This window comes from Mobula hypostoma, chromosome 12 (genome assembly GCF_963921235.1).
Source record: "Mobula hypostoma chromosome 12, sMobHyp1.1, whole genome shotgun sequence".
NCBI lineage: Eukaryota > Metazoa > Chordata > Chondrichthyes > Myliobatiformes > Myliobatidae > Mobula > Mobula hypostoma.
The window spans coordinates 89,871,095-89,889,161 of record NC_086108.1 but is presented as its reverse complement, the minus strand read 5'-3'; positions in this window follow the sequence as shown (position 1 = coordinate 89,889,161).

The following is an 18,067-nucleotide window of genomic DNA, read 5'->3' as shown; positions in this document are numbered from 1 at the left end:
TTATTTGCTCCCTGTTTCCTATACATGTCATATATTCTTTTTTCTTCTTTATCAGAGTTCCAATATCCCTTGAGAACCAAGGTTCGTTATTCTTATTCACTTTGTCTTTAATCCTGACAGGAACGTACAAACTCTGCACTCTCAAAATTTCTCCTTTGAAGGCCTCCCACTTACAGATCACATCCTTGCCAGAGAACAACCTGTCCCAATCCACACTTTTTAGATCCTTTCTCATTTCCTTAAATTTGGCCTTTTTCCAGTTTCGAACCTTGAGTCGAGGACCAGATCTATCTTTATCCATGATCAAGTTGAAACTAATGGTGTATTGATCACTGGAACCAAATTGTTCCCCTACACACACTTCCGTCACCTGTCCTAACTTGTTTCCTAATAGGAGATCTAATATTACATCCTCTCTAGTTGGTACCTCTATGTATTGATTTAGAAAACTTTCCTGAACACATTTTACAAACTCTAACCCACCTAGACCTTTAACAGTCTGGGAATCCGAATCAACATGTGGAAAATTAAAATCCCCTACAATCACAACTTTATATTTCCTGCAGTTGTCTGCTATCTCTCTGCAGATTAGCTCCTCCAATTCTTGCTGCCTATTGGGCGGTCTATAATACAACCCCATTAATGTGGTCATACCTTTCCTGTTTCTCAGCTCCACCCATATGGCCTCGGTAGACAAGCCCTCTAATCTGTCCTGCCTGAGCACTGCTGTAATATTTTCCCTGACTAGCAATGCCACCCCGCCACCCTTCATTCCTCTGCCTCTATCACATCTGAAACATCGGAACCCTGGAACATTAAGCTGCCAGTCCTGCCCCTTCTGTAGCCAAGTTTCACTAATGGCTATAATGTCATAATTCCATGTGTCAATCCACGCCCTCAGCTCATCAACCTTCCCCACAATACTCCTTGCATGGAAATAGACACACCTCAGAAGATTATTACTACCACACACGACCCTTCTATTTGTGACTTTGCATGAACTTTTAACATCATTTATTTTCACCCCTGCTCCACTATCTGCTCTGGCACTCTGGTTCCCATCCCCCCGCAAATCTAGTTTAAACCCTCCCCAAAAGCACTAACAAACCTCCCTGCAGGGATATTGGTCCCCCTGTAGTTCAGGTGTAATCTGTCTCTCTTGTACAGGTCCCACCTGCCCCAGAAGAGGTCCCAATGATCCTGAAATCTGAAACCCTGCCTCCTACACCAGTTCCTCAGCCACGTGTTCATCCTCCAGAGCATCTTATTCTTACCCTTACTGGCACGTGGCACAGGTAGCAATCCTGAGATTACCACCCTCAAGGTCCTGCTTTTCAACTTTCGCACCAGACTGTGAGGTGAATGTTCCCGGGTTTGAATCTGGCTGGCTCCTCGTGCGCTTTTCACCCATGCTGCTTTGAGCTTTGAGCTAGCAACTGGGCCTTGTTAAAAACAGACAAAAATGCTCAAGAAGTAGCGCGGTTGCCTCCCGATGCGCCACAAGCTGGGAAAGGAATAACACATTCACGTTGACATTTATTGTGTTTTTATTCTGCATCAGATCTGGAGTAACAATCATTTTGTTCTCCTTTACACTCGTGTACTGAAGGATAACAATAAACAATCTTAAATCTTGAATCTTGAATCCCCAGTGGTAGTTAAATCAATTTTCAACATTCATTTGACTCCTACCCTGTCCTGCTGAATTGCATTTGTGGAAATATACACAGTACAAATTTCCTAGCCTGCTGTGCCCACTGATGTTTCATTAGGTTCTACATGGCTTCCTGGCCCCATGAGTTTGAGGGATTTAAACTAGGGATTACCACTTTCACAAAAAGGCCTAAGACAGCATCTGATAAATAGGGTGCCCTATGCATCCCCATTTTTAATGCTATCTAAACTACACAGCAGTGTGTTGAACTGGCAGTTTCATTCTAAGGATTGTTGGCTTGAATACAGCTGAAACAGCCTATGTTTGTTTGAAAGAACATCTGATATTACTCTGTCATTATATGGCTTTGTATATATTATATATTTTTATATTATGGCTTTGTTCCCAAGTTTGCAGATGATATGATGATTGGTGAAGGGGCAGGTAATGTTGAGGAAACAGGTAGGATGCAGAAGGACTTAGACAGATTCGGAGAATGGGAAAGAAAGTGGCAAATGGAATACAATGTTGGAAAATGCATGGTCATGCAGCTTGGTAGTAGAAATAAACATGTGGACTATTTTCTAAACAGAGAGAAAATCCAGGAATCTGAGGTGCAAAGGGACTTGGGAGTCCTTGTGCAGAACACCCTGAAGGTTAACTTGCAGGTTGAGTTGGTGGTGAGGAAGGCAAATGCCATGTTAGCATTCATTTCAAGAAGTCCAGAATACACGACCAAGGATGTGATGCTGAGGCTTTATAAGGCAATGGTGAGGCCTCATCTTGAGTATTGTAGACAGTTCTGGGCCTCTCATCTAAGAAAAGATGTGCTGGCATTGGAGAGGGTCCAGAGGAGGTTCACAAGGATGATTCCAGGAACAAAAGGCTTATCATACGAGGCACGTTTGATAGCTCTGGGTCTGTACTTGCTGGAATTCAGAAGGATGAGGGGGGATCTCATTGAAACCTTTCGAATGTTGAAAGGCCTAGATAGAGTAGATATGGAAAGGATGTTTCCCATGGTGGGAGAGCCTAGTTCAAGAGGGCACACCCTCAGGATAGAAAAACACCCTTTCAAAACAGAGATGCGGAGAAATTCCTTCAGCCAAAGGGTGGGAAGTTTGTGGAATTTGTTACCACATACAGCTGTGGAGGCCAGGTAATTTAGTTAAGGCAGAGATTGATAGGTTATTGATTGGGCATGGCATCAAGGGTTATGGGGAGAAGGCTGGGAACTGGGGTTGAGGAGGATATAGAAAAAACTATCCGCCATGATTGAATGGCAGAGCAGACTCGATGGACCAGATGGCCTAATTCTGCTCCTGTGTCTTATGGTCTTATGGTCTTACATGAGCTTGCAAAATAAAACAGCATAATTGCCATTGTACTAGCACAGCCAGAAGATCGGCAAAGAGTGGGAATAAAAGGGGCCTTTTATGGTTGGTGACTAGTGGTATCCTTCAGGAGTCTGTGTGGGGATCACTTCTTTCACGTGAAATGTCAATAATTTAGATGATGGAATTGATAGCTTTGTGGCCAAGTTTGCAGACAAGATAAAGCTAGCTGGAGGAGCAGGCAGTGTTGACGAAGCAGGGTGTCTGAAGAAGGACTTGGACAGATTAGTAGAATGGACAAAGAAGTACAGATAGAATAAAGTGTAGGACAGTGTTTGGTTGTGCACTTTGGTTGAAGAAGTAACGGTGTGGACTATTTTCTGAACAGGAAGCTAATTCAGAAATCGGAGGTGCAAAGGGACTTGGGAGCCCTAGTACAGGATTCCCTACAGGTTAACTTGCAGTTTGACTCAGTAGTAAGGAATGCAAATGCAGTGTTAGCATTCATTTTGAGACGACCAGAATACAAGAGCAAGGGTGTCATGCTGAGGCTTTGTAATTCATTGGTCAGACTGCACTTGTAGTACTGAAAGCAGTTTTGTGCCCCTATCTAAGAAAGGATAAGTTGGCTTTGGAGAAGTTCGACAGGAAGTTCACGAGAATGATGCCGATAATGAAAGGGGTAACGTATGAGGAGTGGTTGATGGCCCTGGGCCTGTACTTGCTGAAGTCTAGGAAAATGAGGACAGGGAATCTCACTGAATCGCAACGAATATGGAAGGGCTTTGACAGAGTGAATGTGGAGAGTATTTTTTCAAGAGTGGGGGAGTCTAGGACCAGAGGGTACAACCTCAGAATAAGGTGGAGGTTAATAGATTCTTGATTAGTAAGGAAGTCAAAGATGAAGGCCAGTGAATGGGTTAGAGATGGATCAACTCCACGATCAAATGGCAGAGAAGACTTTATGGACTATAGGCCTAATTTTGCTCCTATTTCTTACCTTGTGTGAAAGGCAGTAGACAGAATGGGGCAGGTCCTTCTGATTTGCTATTTTAATGTACAGTTTCAACACAAGCAAGTTTGTATCCCCTGCGGTTTACCTTTCTCTCTTAATGAAAGTTTGGGAAACTCATTTTTCCAGTTAATATGGAACTCTTGGTGGTGAAGCTAACTTATGGAATTGATCCTGTCAAACTTTTTGCACTTCAATATAAGGTGATCCAGTCTCGTTCCATCTGACTGCTGTGTTCATTTTAAACGCTGCACAAGTTCACCATAATTTGAAATTTTGTAGCTATGTTGCCGAATGATAGGCTGATATATTGAAAGGAATGATCAAATTGCTTCTAGGTTTATTAAAAAAAATCTTCTCTCTATGCATAATCTCTCTTGCAGCCATAGTACATGTCATGGTTTTGACACTCTTTAAATAAGGAACAGACACTAGAGTGGACTGTCTGTTATCGCCATTATTATTTATCTCAGCATATGAGCCTCTCGCAATTGCCATAATGACAGATCAGGCTAGATGAGGCCTTCAGTCTGCACACTAGTGTATAAGATTGTCTGCATATTGACAAAATTCAAGCAATATTTTACCTAGTAGAGTGTGCACATTTAAAATGTGAGTTTGAATTGTGGTTATTTAAAAGCCTTGATTTTTATTATGTACACATCTCTATCAATTTGAGATCAGCACATAACTGCCTCTAACTCTGTCAATTCACATTCCAATGAAGGCATTAGATGTAAGAAAAACTCAATAATCGCAAACATTTATACATGTGTGTAGCCAGAATAAAAATGATTATGATTGTTCCATTGAGCTTCTCGTGACCAAATAAATTGTTGACATAAATTGAATATTATCTCTGTTCCTCTTTGTACTGCTGTGTATTTCTTAGTGTGATCTCTTCTTACTACATGAATTTCCGCCCAATCGTTTAGCTTCTATGTACCTTTTAACCAGAACTCAAGTAATTTGAATTTATTGCATGTTTGCAAGGTGCTCCAATCTTGGGAGTTCCATAGGTTTCCAAGATGGTGCTGGTGAACCATGGTGACGTCCTGCAGGCTACGTACAATACTTATAAATATACCTCTTTTGAATTACTCACACTGGAATCTGAGTCATGTACTTTCCCTTTAAGCAATGTACTTTTGAATCAACTTAATGATCTGTAGATTTCACAAACTTATGGAGGACTTGGTGGACTTAATTCTTATGGAAACAGGTACAGCACCTTTAAGCAGACAAAGGTTCATTGCTATGGCTGGAAGTGAGGCAGGAGGAGGTGAGGGCTCCAAGCCAGGCTGAAACACAGAGGAATAGAATCCCTTCTACCCAGCACCTTGCTAGCAAATGTGCAGTTGCTGGAGAAAAAAATTGAGAACTTGAGGACAACATTGCTGTATTTTCAGAAATCAGAGATTGTTGTATTCTGTGTTTGAACGAGATGTGGCTAGCTCCCAGCATGCCAGATACAACGATCAGACCTGGAGCCTTTTTGATTCACAGGATGGACCAAACTACTGATTTGGAATAGGCAAAAGGTGGAGGTGTGCATTTCATGATAAACTTTCGGTGATGATCCAGTGATTTTGTTGAACTCGTGTTCCCCTGATTTTGAACACTTAAAGGTCAAATTCCAACTGTTCTATTTACCTAGGGAGTTCTCCTTCATAATCCTGACTATTAGTTACATATTACTAGTGGCTGACCATAATGAAACACTTTAGATACTTCGTGATGTCTCCAAACAAGAAATAGTCCATCCAGATGCATTTCAAATCATTGTCAGGGACTTCAACCTGGCTTGTTTGAAGAAAATCCTGCCAAACGATCATCAGCATATAACATGTAGCACCAGAGGTCCAAATACACTAGACCATTGTTATACTAAGGTAAGGAACGCCTACAGTTCCATCCCCAGACTGCATTTCCCTATTAGGACAACAAAGGGGTGGTCTCGGGAGGCAGAGGAGCGGCTACTTGATTACTTTGAGTCAGTGGACTAGGCCATGTCGTAAGACTCACCTGTGGATCTAAATGAATACACCACGGTTGTCATAGACTTTATTAAAACAGTTGTAGAGAAGTGTGTCCCCACAAAATCAAAGCCTTCCCCAACCAGAAGTGCTAGATGACCCATGTGATCCACAATCTGCTGAGGACCAAGTCAGAGGCATTCAAGTCTTTTGACAAGGAAGTTACCAGAGGTCCAGGTACCATCTCCAGGAAGGCATCTCATGGGTGAAGTGGCAATTCCGAACTAAATTTAAATCAACAAAGGATGCTCGACAATTGTGAAAGGGCTTGAATAATATCACCTCATATAAAGTTAAATCAAGAAACATAAATGACAACAGGGCATTGCTTCCAGATGAGCTCAATGCCTTCCATGCTTGTTTTGACCATCAAAACATGGAGGAACCATTATAAACTCCGACAGCCCCCAGTGATACTGTGATTTCAGTCTCTGAGACCAATGTGCAGCAACATTCAAGAGGGTGAACCCACAAAAAGCATCCGGCCCAGATGGGGTACCTGACCAAGTTCTCAAGACCTGTGCTGATCAACTGGCTGGAGTGTTCACTTATTAAACCTCTCACTTCAGCAGTCTGAGGTACTCACCTACTTCAAGCAGGTTTCAATTATACCGGTGCCTCCGAAGAATGTGGTAACCTGCCTCAGTGACTATTGTTCAATAGCACTTATATCCACAGTGATGAAGTACTTTGAGAGGTTGGTGATGAAACATAACAACTCCTGCCTGAGAAGTGACTTTGATCCACTCAGTTTCCTACCGGTGCAACAGATCCACAGCAGATACCACCTCGCTGGCTCTTCACACAACTCTGGAACATCTGGACAGCAAAGGTTCCTACATTAGCATACTCTTTATCGACTTCAGTTCAGCATTCAATGTCATCATCCCCTCAAAGGAAATCAATAAGCTTCAGGACGTTGGCCTCAATACCTCCTTGTGCAATTGAATCCTCGGTTTCCTCACTTATAGATCCCAGTCAGCTCGGATTGGCAACAACATCTCCATGATCTCCATCAGCTCGGGTGCACCACAAGGCCATGTGCTTAGCTCCCTGCTCTACTTGCTTTACACTTATGACTATGTGGCTAAGCACAGCTCCAAGGCTATATTCCAGTTTGTTGATAACATCATATTTGTAAGCTGAATCAAAGGTGGTGATGATTCAGCATATTGGAGGGAGATTGAAAATCTGGCTGAGTGGTGCCATAGCAACAACCTTTTGCTGACTGTCAGCAAGACTGAGAGCTGATTATTGACTTCAGGAAGGGGAAACCAAAGGTCCATAAGCCAGCCTTCATCGGAGGATCAGAGGTGGCAACCTTAAATTCTTCAGTGTTATTATTTCTAAGGATCTGTCCGGGCACAGCACATAAGCACAATTATGAAGAAAACATGGCAGAGTCTCTACCTCCTTCAGAGTTTGCGAAGAGTGGGCATGACATCTAAAATTTTAACAGACTTCTATAGGTGTTTGGTGAAGAGTATATTGACAGGCTGCATCACAGCCTGGTATTGAAACACCGAAGCCCTTGAACAGAAAATCTTGTAAAAAGTAATGGATATGACCCAGTTCCTCCCCACCATTGAGCATACTACATACATGAAGCATTGTCGCAGGAAAACAGCATCCATCATCAGGGACCCCCTCCATGCTCTCTTCTTGCTGCTGCAATCAAAGGTATAGGAGCATCACGACTCACACCACCAGGTTCAGGAACGGTTATTACCCCCTCAACCATCAGGCTCTTGAAGCAAAGGGGTAACTTCGGTCAACTTCACTTGCCCCATCACTGAATTGTTCCCAAAACCAATGATCTCACTTTCAAGGACTCTTCATCTCATGTTCTCAATATTTATTGTTTATTTATTTATTATTGTTATTGCTTTCTTTTTGTATTTGCAGTTTGTTGTATTTTGCATGCTGGTTGAATGCTCAAGCTGGTACGGTCTTTCATTGATTCTATTATGGTTATTATTCTAGTATGCATTTATTGAGTATTCCCACAAGAAAATATACCTCAGGATTGTATATGGTGACATATATGTAACTTGATAGTAAATTTATTTTGAACTTTGAACTTTAGATTTTCTGCTTTTCAATCTTAGATGTTGTTTAAGAAAAGTCTAATATATAAAATATGTAATACTGATGATGGCAGAACCAGATCTTGAGTGGTTGTGTGTAAATGTGTAAAGAACAGAAATAAAAAGGGGAAATGCTATGGAACAGATCATTTGTTTCCTTTTCTGTATCACAACTACTCTTGCTCTTGTGCAGGTACTATTTATATCGAACTTCAGTGGTCAATGATTTCTTTTCAATTAGAGGTTATATTTGCACCAAAATAAATGTTACTATAAATTGATCAATATATTGGTCTATTATATTGTGAACAACAGTTCAAATAACCATTACAAATATGACCTGTTTCAAATTTTGAGCATATAAACATCTCAAGTATTGCATTAACTTGCAAAGGATTTTAAACCACTGTAGCTGAATGGTTTGATTTCTACCCCAGGATTATGTACTTCCATATTATATTAAATAAAACCTTAACTTATTTGACTTTTGTGAGTATGATAATCCAAATAGCACTGAATCATAGTTTCAATTGGCAGAGACTCCAATTAAAAATTTGAATCAGAAAGAAATGCTCTTGGCCAAAACATGAGTCATTCTTTCTTTGACCTCCATAACTATTTTCATGTTAAACAGATTGTATGTCCAGTTACCTAGGGTAGTCATTATTTAGTTCTGTGGAATATGTTCACAAATGTCGTAACAAGATCCATAAAATCAGTTGTATTAAATGACTGACACTGCATCTGTATGATATACTGTACATCCACATTTCATCAAAAGTTTCTTCCCAGTTTGGGCATTTACCAGTACTTCTTTCTCGAAGTGCTTTACTTCCCAGGTTCAAGTCGTGGTAAACAAATATGGCTAGTTAAAATTAATTTCCAGTGTATAGTATGTATGAATTGGGCAACTGAGAATGGATTTCTGCCATAAAACCAGAAGATGCTAGAGATTGTCATAAGGCGGTGGCTGGGTGCAGACCCAAGTGCAAGACACAGACGCTGAAGTACTAGGGACAGGACTAGGCTACAGGGCGATGGCAAGGACATGGACAGGAAAATCAGGAACCTGGAACAGGACTGGACAAAAGAGCTAGGAGCCCGGACTCGGACTCCGAGCCAGAGACTGGACAAGGACCCAGTACCTGGGTCTTGCCTCTGGCTCGGACCCCAGAATTAGGCAAGGACAAGGCTTGGCTGGCAGGCAGGACGAGGCTGGAGTCTTAAAGACTTGAAGCGAGGCTTGGTAGGAGGCAGGAGACTTAAGGCGAGGCGAGGCTTGGCAGGAGGCAGGAGACTGGAGTCTTCAGGCTTGAGGCGAAGCAGGAGGCTGGGGTCTTCAGGCTTGAGGCTAGGCAGGAGGCTGGAGTCTTCAGGCTTGAGGCTAGGCAGGAGGCTGGGGTCTTCAGGCTTGAGGCTAGGCAGGAGGCTGGAGTCTTCAGGCTTGAGGCTAGGCAGGAGGCTGGGGTCTTCAGGCTTGAGGCTAGGCAGGAGGCTGGAGTCTTCAGGCTTGAGGCTAGGCAGGAGGCTGGGGTCTTCAGGCTTGAGGCTAGGCAGGAGGCTGGAGTCTTCAGGCTTGAGGCTAGGCAGGAGGCTGGAGTCTTTAGGCTTGAGGCTAGGCAGGCTCCTCCTGGGCAGGGCGTGGATCACCTGGGCAGGGCGCGGATCACCTGGGCAGGGCGCGGATCATCTGGGCAGGGCGCGGTACTCCTGGGAAAGGCGCAGATCACCACCCGACAGAGGCAAGGGACAGGAAGGGACAGAACCAATCGCAGGTAACGGCAAGACGGGCTGGCTTACCTGGGCGGAGGCAAGGGACAGGAAGGGAGCTAGGTACAGGGTGGCTTCAGGACAAGACTGCAGGCAAGACGAGGCGAGAGTTATCAGCAAGACAAGGCAAGGCTTCAGGCAATGCAAGGCGAGACGAGAACTTCAGATGAGGCGAGAGTTACCGGCAAGACAAGGCAGGGCTTCAGGCAAGGAAACAGAAGGCAGAGCAAGGGATACAAGGAGTAAGGACAAGAACAATCCAGCACCCGCGCCCTGGGCTCTGGAGATATTAATGAAGCCAGCCCCAATGAGCATTAGCTGCCTCAATTAGAGCTAAACAAGAACAGAAACAGGGTAAACAGGAAAACCTGGAGCAAGGGTCGATGGACCGGACTGTGAACCGGAATACGGATTTCACGGACTGGACCATGACAGAGATACTTGGAAATCTGTATCTATGCCGAGAAAAACTGAGCTAATGTTATGTCCAATTGAAGGTTTTTAATTCAAATGTTAATTGCCCATTTCCCTTCACAGATGCTGCCTGACCTACTGAATTTCCCTAGCACTTTGACGATTGCTAACTTTTAAAAGCAAATACTTTTCATCGGTATTGATAAAAATTTTGGTGAAGAGTCATCAGCATGAATTATTTCTGTTTCCTTTTTATTGAAAATAACTTGCCATTTACTTCAATAACATAATTTAGATGCCATTGTAAAGCTATTTGAAAGCAGAATGAGAGAAGTTGGGTATTCAACTCTCTATATTGTGACTCACCCAGATAAAGTTTGTTCTTAAGTTGTATTAAAATTAAAAGTCAATCATGTTGGTAATGAGAAAATTCTGAGACTGCTATGGTGGTTTTTATGTAATATTTCGATCTTTCCTTTAAAGGAACTTCTAGTGCTGCAAGGTGAGATTTGGCTTGCCAAATAGTTTTAATCCCTAGAAATTCAGAAACCATTTTGAGCACTGTTTTATTTTTGACTGAGTGGAAAGAAGGGCTGTCGACTTGTCTATGCAGTATCAGTTTTGAGACAGTGGAGAATTCATTCCAAAGTTGTTCATGTCCATTTTAGTCATCGTACATGGCAGGGGCTTGGTGAAAGCAGCCACAAAAGCTACCATTAGGATCACATCAACTTGAGTTGCTGACTTTGATTGGCAGTTTGGCAAACCAAACCCTGACAGACAGAGTTGTGGGAGGGATCAAAAGGGCAGCCTTTGTTTTACTCCCTCTTCCTCTAGAGAGACTGACAGTGACAGTGAATGACACATTGCAGTCTCTCTTTCTCTAGACGGTGAAACTGGAAGATCAAGTACTGGGTGTATATCCTACAAACTATAACAATAGGTATTAGATTAAAGAAGCTGTTTTTAACTGGGTGTTGCACAGAATTTTAATTCCTGTTTCTTTATTATGTTTATTTTACAAAAAAAATGAAACATCCATATATCTCTTTAGAACGTTTTATTCCATTTATCATTACTCTATTTGTAAAAGGAAACAATCTAACATGCACCATCTCACCTTTCTCATGAGGAAAAAAGAAGGCAAATGCAAGTTAGAGTACCCGCCCTATTGCGGACATTATTCCGAGCACAGTTTTGCACGGTCGCTTACTTGAATGACAATAAAATAAAGTGAAACACATAGTGAAACCACTGCTGTTCCACTTGGAAAGCACAGCTATTTGCCCAGAAACTGTTAGACTAGAATTCCCAGATTTACCACATGTCCTAACTAGCTCACACTTGAAGTAGCTCTGCTACTGAAGCTTTAGGTTTTCTGCATGGAACCACTATTCATTGGGGTAGGGAAGACATTGGCAATGTTCTCATACATTAGTCATAGTCATAGTCATAGTCATACTTTATTGATCCTGGGGGAAATTGGTTTTTGTTACAGTTGCACCATACATAATTAAGTAGTAATAAAACCATAAATAGTTAAATAGTAATGTGTAAATTATGCCAGAAAATGAGTCCAGGACCAGCTCTATTGGCTCAGGGTGTCTGACCCTCCAAGGGAGGAGCTGTAAAGTTTGATGGCCACAGGCAGGAATGACTTCCTATGATGCTCTGTGCTGCATCTCGGTGAAATGAGTCTCTGGCTGAATGTACTCCTGTGCCCAGCCAGTACATTATGTAGTGGATGGGAGACATTGTCCAAGATGGCATGCAACTTGGACAGCATCCTCTTTTCAGACACCACTGTTCAGTTCCAGTCCAGTTCCATCCTCACAACATCACTGGCCTTAAGAATGAGTTTGTTGATTCTGTTGGTGTCTACTACCCTCAGCCTGTTGCCCCAGCACACAACAGCAAACATGATCGCACTGGCCACCACAGACTCGTAGAACATCCTCAGCATTGTCCGACAGATGTTAAAGGACCTCAGTCTCCTCAGGAAATAGAGACGGCTCTGACCCTTCTTGTAGACAGCCTCAATGTTCTTTGACCAGTCCAGTTTATTGTCAATTTGTATCCCCAGGTATTTGTAATCCTCCACCATGTCCACACTGACCCCCCGGATGGAAACAGGGGTCACCGGTGCCTTAGCTCTCCTCAGATCTACCACTAGCTCCTTAGTCTTTTTCACATTAAGCTGCAGATAATTCTGCTCACACCATGTGACAAAGTTTCCTACCATAGCCCTGTACTCAGCCTCATCTCCCTTGCTGATGCATCCAACTATGGCAGAGTCATCAGAAAACTTCTGAAGATGACAAGACTCTGTGCAGTAGTTGAAGTCCGAGGTGTAAACGGTGAAGAGAAAGGGAGAAAAGACAGTCCCCTGTGGAGTCCCAGTGCTGCTGATCACTAGCTGAGTTGATCTTTGTGCAGCTGAAAAGAAGTTTCTGGTATCAGCATGACAAAAGTTTAATTCAGCACAAATCAGCTCATTAGAGAAAACTCAAAGATTAGCCCCATCACTCTGAGGTCAAATTCCTTTCCACTCAACTGTGACTAGGATATGCCTAGAATTCAATGCATGACTGGATAGAGAGGCAGTTGTTGAAATTGCTATTCGCAATTGAATAGATTTAATTGGGTTTAACCAACTCAACCTGGCTTTAAAATTTGGAGAGCAAATTCCTAATACATTTAAATGTATACAGTAAAAAAAAGTTGACCCTTGACATAACTTGTTACTCTACTCGTATATTAAGAATTTGCCATGTGAGGGCAAGGACCTCACACCAATGATGCCTAAACTCTTCAGATGCAAGGAAGTCATAAACATAAGGCATCCTGGAAGTTCAGAGCAACAAGCATACAATGCTGGAGGAACTCAGCAGATCAGGCAGCATCTGTGGAAATGAATAACATTTCCATATCGACATTTTTGGCTGAGACTCTTCATCAGATATAAGGAAGTGCCTACTTTTCTTTGGGACAGGTATTTACTTTTTTTACTGGGCCAAAAGAAGTTCTTTCTCATTAGGTTCCACTTTAGTTTGAATTTTCTGGAAGTATCATATATCAAATGGACAGAGAGAAATAAAGCATGTAAATTATCTTTGTTCTTATTGTCACTGTATAGGAATAGCATGGAATTAACAGTATGCACAGTACTAAAGCTGACACAAAAAGATTTAAATCAAGATAGATATAAATAGTTTTCCGGGTTATAAGATTATTGGGAGATAAAAATCATGTATATTATTTTATTGAAGCAACAAGATAAAATATAGAATAATTTGAATATCTATCCCATCTGTTCTTTTTATTTATTATCATTTCAAATTATTTTCTTCTATTCTCATGTAATGGTTTGATGAACATTTTAGGTGTTTATTGATGAAGCTCGTTATAATGTGTATGCTTTATGTTGGGTTGCCTCCAGAGAATGATATTTACACATTGTTTTTTGTAAGTATTGTATAGAAAGATGATGGCTGTGCCTGCCCCATCTTCAAAATTGTGGTTCCTGTCAACATCAGGCTGGTGATCAGCCCCAGAAACTGCCTCTACACAATCTACACCCTAGCCCCAATTCACACTGCTCTGTTCAAGCAGGGGAGAAGTTTCTTACCTACTTTGCTGGGATTTGGTCAAGTTGGAGATGGGGAAGATGGTGAGTCTAGGCTTCTAAGTTCAAGTCCAAGTTCTACTTCAAGTTCATTGACATTTTAACCATAGGCATGTATACCATCAAATAAAACAATGTTCCTCTGGACCAAGGTGCACTTATAATACATATAACTCACACACAAAATGTAAAGTGATATTACCACAAATAAATTAACAAACAATACAGTGCATTTATGATACAAGTTAGAAAGTAAACCATATAACGCTATTCTCGCTTCATATGTCATGAGACCTGGTTGGAAGCAGGGAATTACCCCTGTCTCACGGCCTGGGGTAAGAAGCTGTTCCCTATCCTAGCAGTTGTTCTCCAAATGCAGTGGTACCACCTGCCTGATGGTAGTGTGTTAAAGTGATTCTTGGACGGATCGGAAGGATCATTGACAATGCTAAGGGCCTTCGGCTGGGTGGAAGAGACCCCCAGTGATCTTCTCAGCAGACTTTGCAATCCTTTGTGGTCAGATGCCTTTCAATTCTCATACTGGAGAGTGATGCAGCTGGTCAGGTCACTCTCAATGGTGCTCCTGTAAAAATTGGCAAATTTGGTTCTGACTGCATTGGCATTCAGTTGCGTGCATCTAAAGACCACTGTGCTTGTTAACATACTAGCAATGATACACCAAGTCCCCTCAGAGAGCAGCATGAAAAACGCCAACAATCAGCTCAATATCACCAAGGCAACATCATGTTCCTTGCAAAGGTTTTCTGAGGTGCCATTCCAAGTGCTTCACTCGGTGCTGATGCTCTGAAAAATTGAGCAAAGGTCATCTTTTTGTTATTATGTTTTCCTGAGAAGAAGATGTAAGCAAAAGGGGAAGATTGGCATTTAAAAGATGTATGTAAAATTCTGGGATGTCCCAAAGCACCTTATCATCAATTTAATGCTTTTAAGGGGTAGTCCCTGATATAGGAGCAGTTAATTTTCACATACACAATCACAAATTTGATTTTGAAAAAAGAAACAGGTAATACCTTTCAGCTTGAAAAGATATTTTGCCCAGAACACAAGAGTAATTCTCTATTTGTTGTTGAATACAATCACAATATATTTATATGTTCAACTGCATTCTTTTGAAAGATGGCAGTCCTACAGTTTATCTTTCTTTCAACGTTACATTGGTCTGTCAGATTCATCTTTGTGCTCTAGTCTCCAAAGTAAGATGTGAATGCATAACCTTGTTGCTAGATAATCTAATGCAGACATGGAAGAGAGTTTAAAAAAAAAGTAATGGCCTTTATTCTTGATGTTATTTTCAATTATCTGTCTTCTTTTTACTAGCATCAGAGAGGAGGTACAGGAACCTGAAGACACATAGTCAACATCTTAGCAACAGTTTCTTCCCCTGCGCCATCAGATTTCTGAATGAACAATGAATCAACCCATGAACACTACCTCACTACTTTTGCTCTCTTTTTGCACTAATTATTGATTTAAATGTTTATATATATCTTATTGTAATTTGTTATATTTTTATGTATTACAATGTACTGCTGCCACAAAGCAACAAATTTCATGACATATGTCAGGGATATTAAATCTGATTCTGATTTTGATTTCTCTCAAGACTGTTACCTTATAGCGAAGCAGGTGATATTATACTGGTCACATTGTTCAATGTTCAAAGTTAACAGCCACATTTGCCCAGACCCAAGACTTTCTCCAGTCCATCTCCCTCCCTATTTCCCCCAGCCTTGAATCGTTAGTCATTATTGGCCCCATTGCAACTACAACCCTAGTCATCCAGCCAACCATGTCTGTACTTCCCAACAGAGAACTAAATCTGTTTTTACTCTTTCCCTCAGCTCAGGTTTTGCTCCTCTGATTGGCCAAACTCCCTTCTTCTCTCCTTGGAATGCCCCAATCAGACCTCCGACAACTGATCTTCTGTCCCCGCAAACCTGAAGGCCACGAGATGTGAGTGTGTAATTATGAATGAATGGCACCCAACGTCAGCATCCCATGAGAAAAATAGTCATTCTGGCCCACGCATGACCACAGACAACACTGATAATTTTATGTCATAGTTTCCAGGCCATCATCTGTGTACAGCTACTGCCAAAGATGAATTGTAACTCCAATATCACTACTTCATGTGGAATGCATATTTCAACTTCATATGTGAGTTCTGTAAGATTATAACCAGCAGTAAAATTATTCTCTTTTATTATTGTACCTCTCTCCAAGTTCGGATTCCAGATTTAATTTGAACAATAAAGCACTGAATCACATTTCAGCATTTCAGCATTTTAAAGGGCCACTTGAAATTAATCCCCGTAGCTATTGTTGTAGACAAATTTCAGTGAACAATTATTTTATATAATGCCAGAGAAAACTTGCCATAAATTTGTATTTTATTTATATTCTCAAATATTATTATTAAATTATAAATAATCTTAGAATATAGAGAAAGCAGTTTAATACACGTGATTGCTTCTTTTGATTTCTTTATGATACATGTATACTGTTATTATATTCATATTATGTTGGTCAAATGATTTCCTTTATAATTGACAGAATATAAATTAGGAATTCATACAAATTACCAAATAAAAAATCAACACACATCTGCAGAATTAGCATTAGTTTCCTGAGATAATTTTTATCTTGACAGTGTCATCACTGAATGTCAATCGAAGTGTTATTATAGTATGCAGACATATATTTTATTAGCTTGTGTTTTCTGAGAGTACTATTGTTTTATATTTGTGAAATCTTTAAAGGTGATAACAAAAACTGATTTCTTTTATCTCTAGAATTTTTCTTCAATTATTCTCCCAAAGTTATCATAATTATTTAATTATAGTCTAGAGGTAAATACGCTCCATACCTCTTTAATTGTGTTATCATTAGCAAATCTTCACAACTTTGTAAAATGTATTGTTCGTCTTTTTCTTCGATGAACATACAAATGAGATGGCCTATCCCAAATGAACACAACTGAATAAATATTTTATATTAATAATTCAACAATAATATATCAATAATATATTAATAGTTTCAAAAATAAGTATGTGGAAATTTTATTAAAACATGTCATTAATAGTTTTTCATTGGTTCATCTTGAAGAATCAGAGTTAGGGCAGATATTGGAAAGCAGCTGTTTAGCAAAGCAAACCTATACAACAGCACCATCTAGTGGATAGAGGATGATATGGAGGAAATAGGTGATATTTAACTGGAGATATTTGAAGGCACCTTAAAAGCATTCTTTCATTATATCCAGTTAAAATATTTAATATATTTACATATACCATAAGATGTGTAACTTTTTAAGTACAAACACTTGTGAAGCATCAAAGGAAATTGAAGTGGGGATATTTTCAAAAAAATGAAGTCATGACTGACCTGATCAGAATAAATTTAGAGTAAAGTCATGTGTATGTCATATACAAATTTATTAGCTAATAAGTATAATCTCATCTATTAATATTCACATACAACTCTCAGGTAGGTAGGAACACTTCTTAGCATTAATATTGATGAATGTCCCCTATTAAACTATTAAATTTATAAGTTCAACACAGACCAGATGGGCCGAATGGCCTGTTTCTGTAGTGATCTATGGCACCATGACTTTTAGGTCATGATCCAACTTGTGTTACTTTCCATGAATATTTGTACACAATGCTTATTAATCCGAGAATTAGTTGTTGCTGTATACGCTTACAGTGCCTTTAAATTCTATAAACAAAACACTGCTTCCAAAGGTTGTCCTTATTATGTAACTAATTGTATATACATGATATGAACTGTACATTATCTATTTATGTGTCAGTTTTATTATTTCTTAGCAACACACCCAAAATGCCAGAGGAATTCTGCAGGCCAGGCTGCATATCTGGAAAACAGAGCCAAAGTTTCAGGGTGAGACTGTTCAGTATCTACAGATTTTCTCAACTTTGTTACTATTTCATAATAGTTCAACATGGACTAGATGGGCTGAAGGGCCTGTTTCTTCGCTGTAGTGTTCTATGACTCTGGGACTTTTAGGACTCAAACTAACTTTGTTACTTCCTATGTGAGGTGGGTGGTGTTTGGTTAATTGCAGCCCTATTAAAATAAAACTTCTTAAATC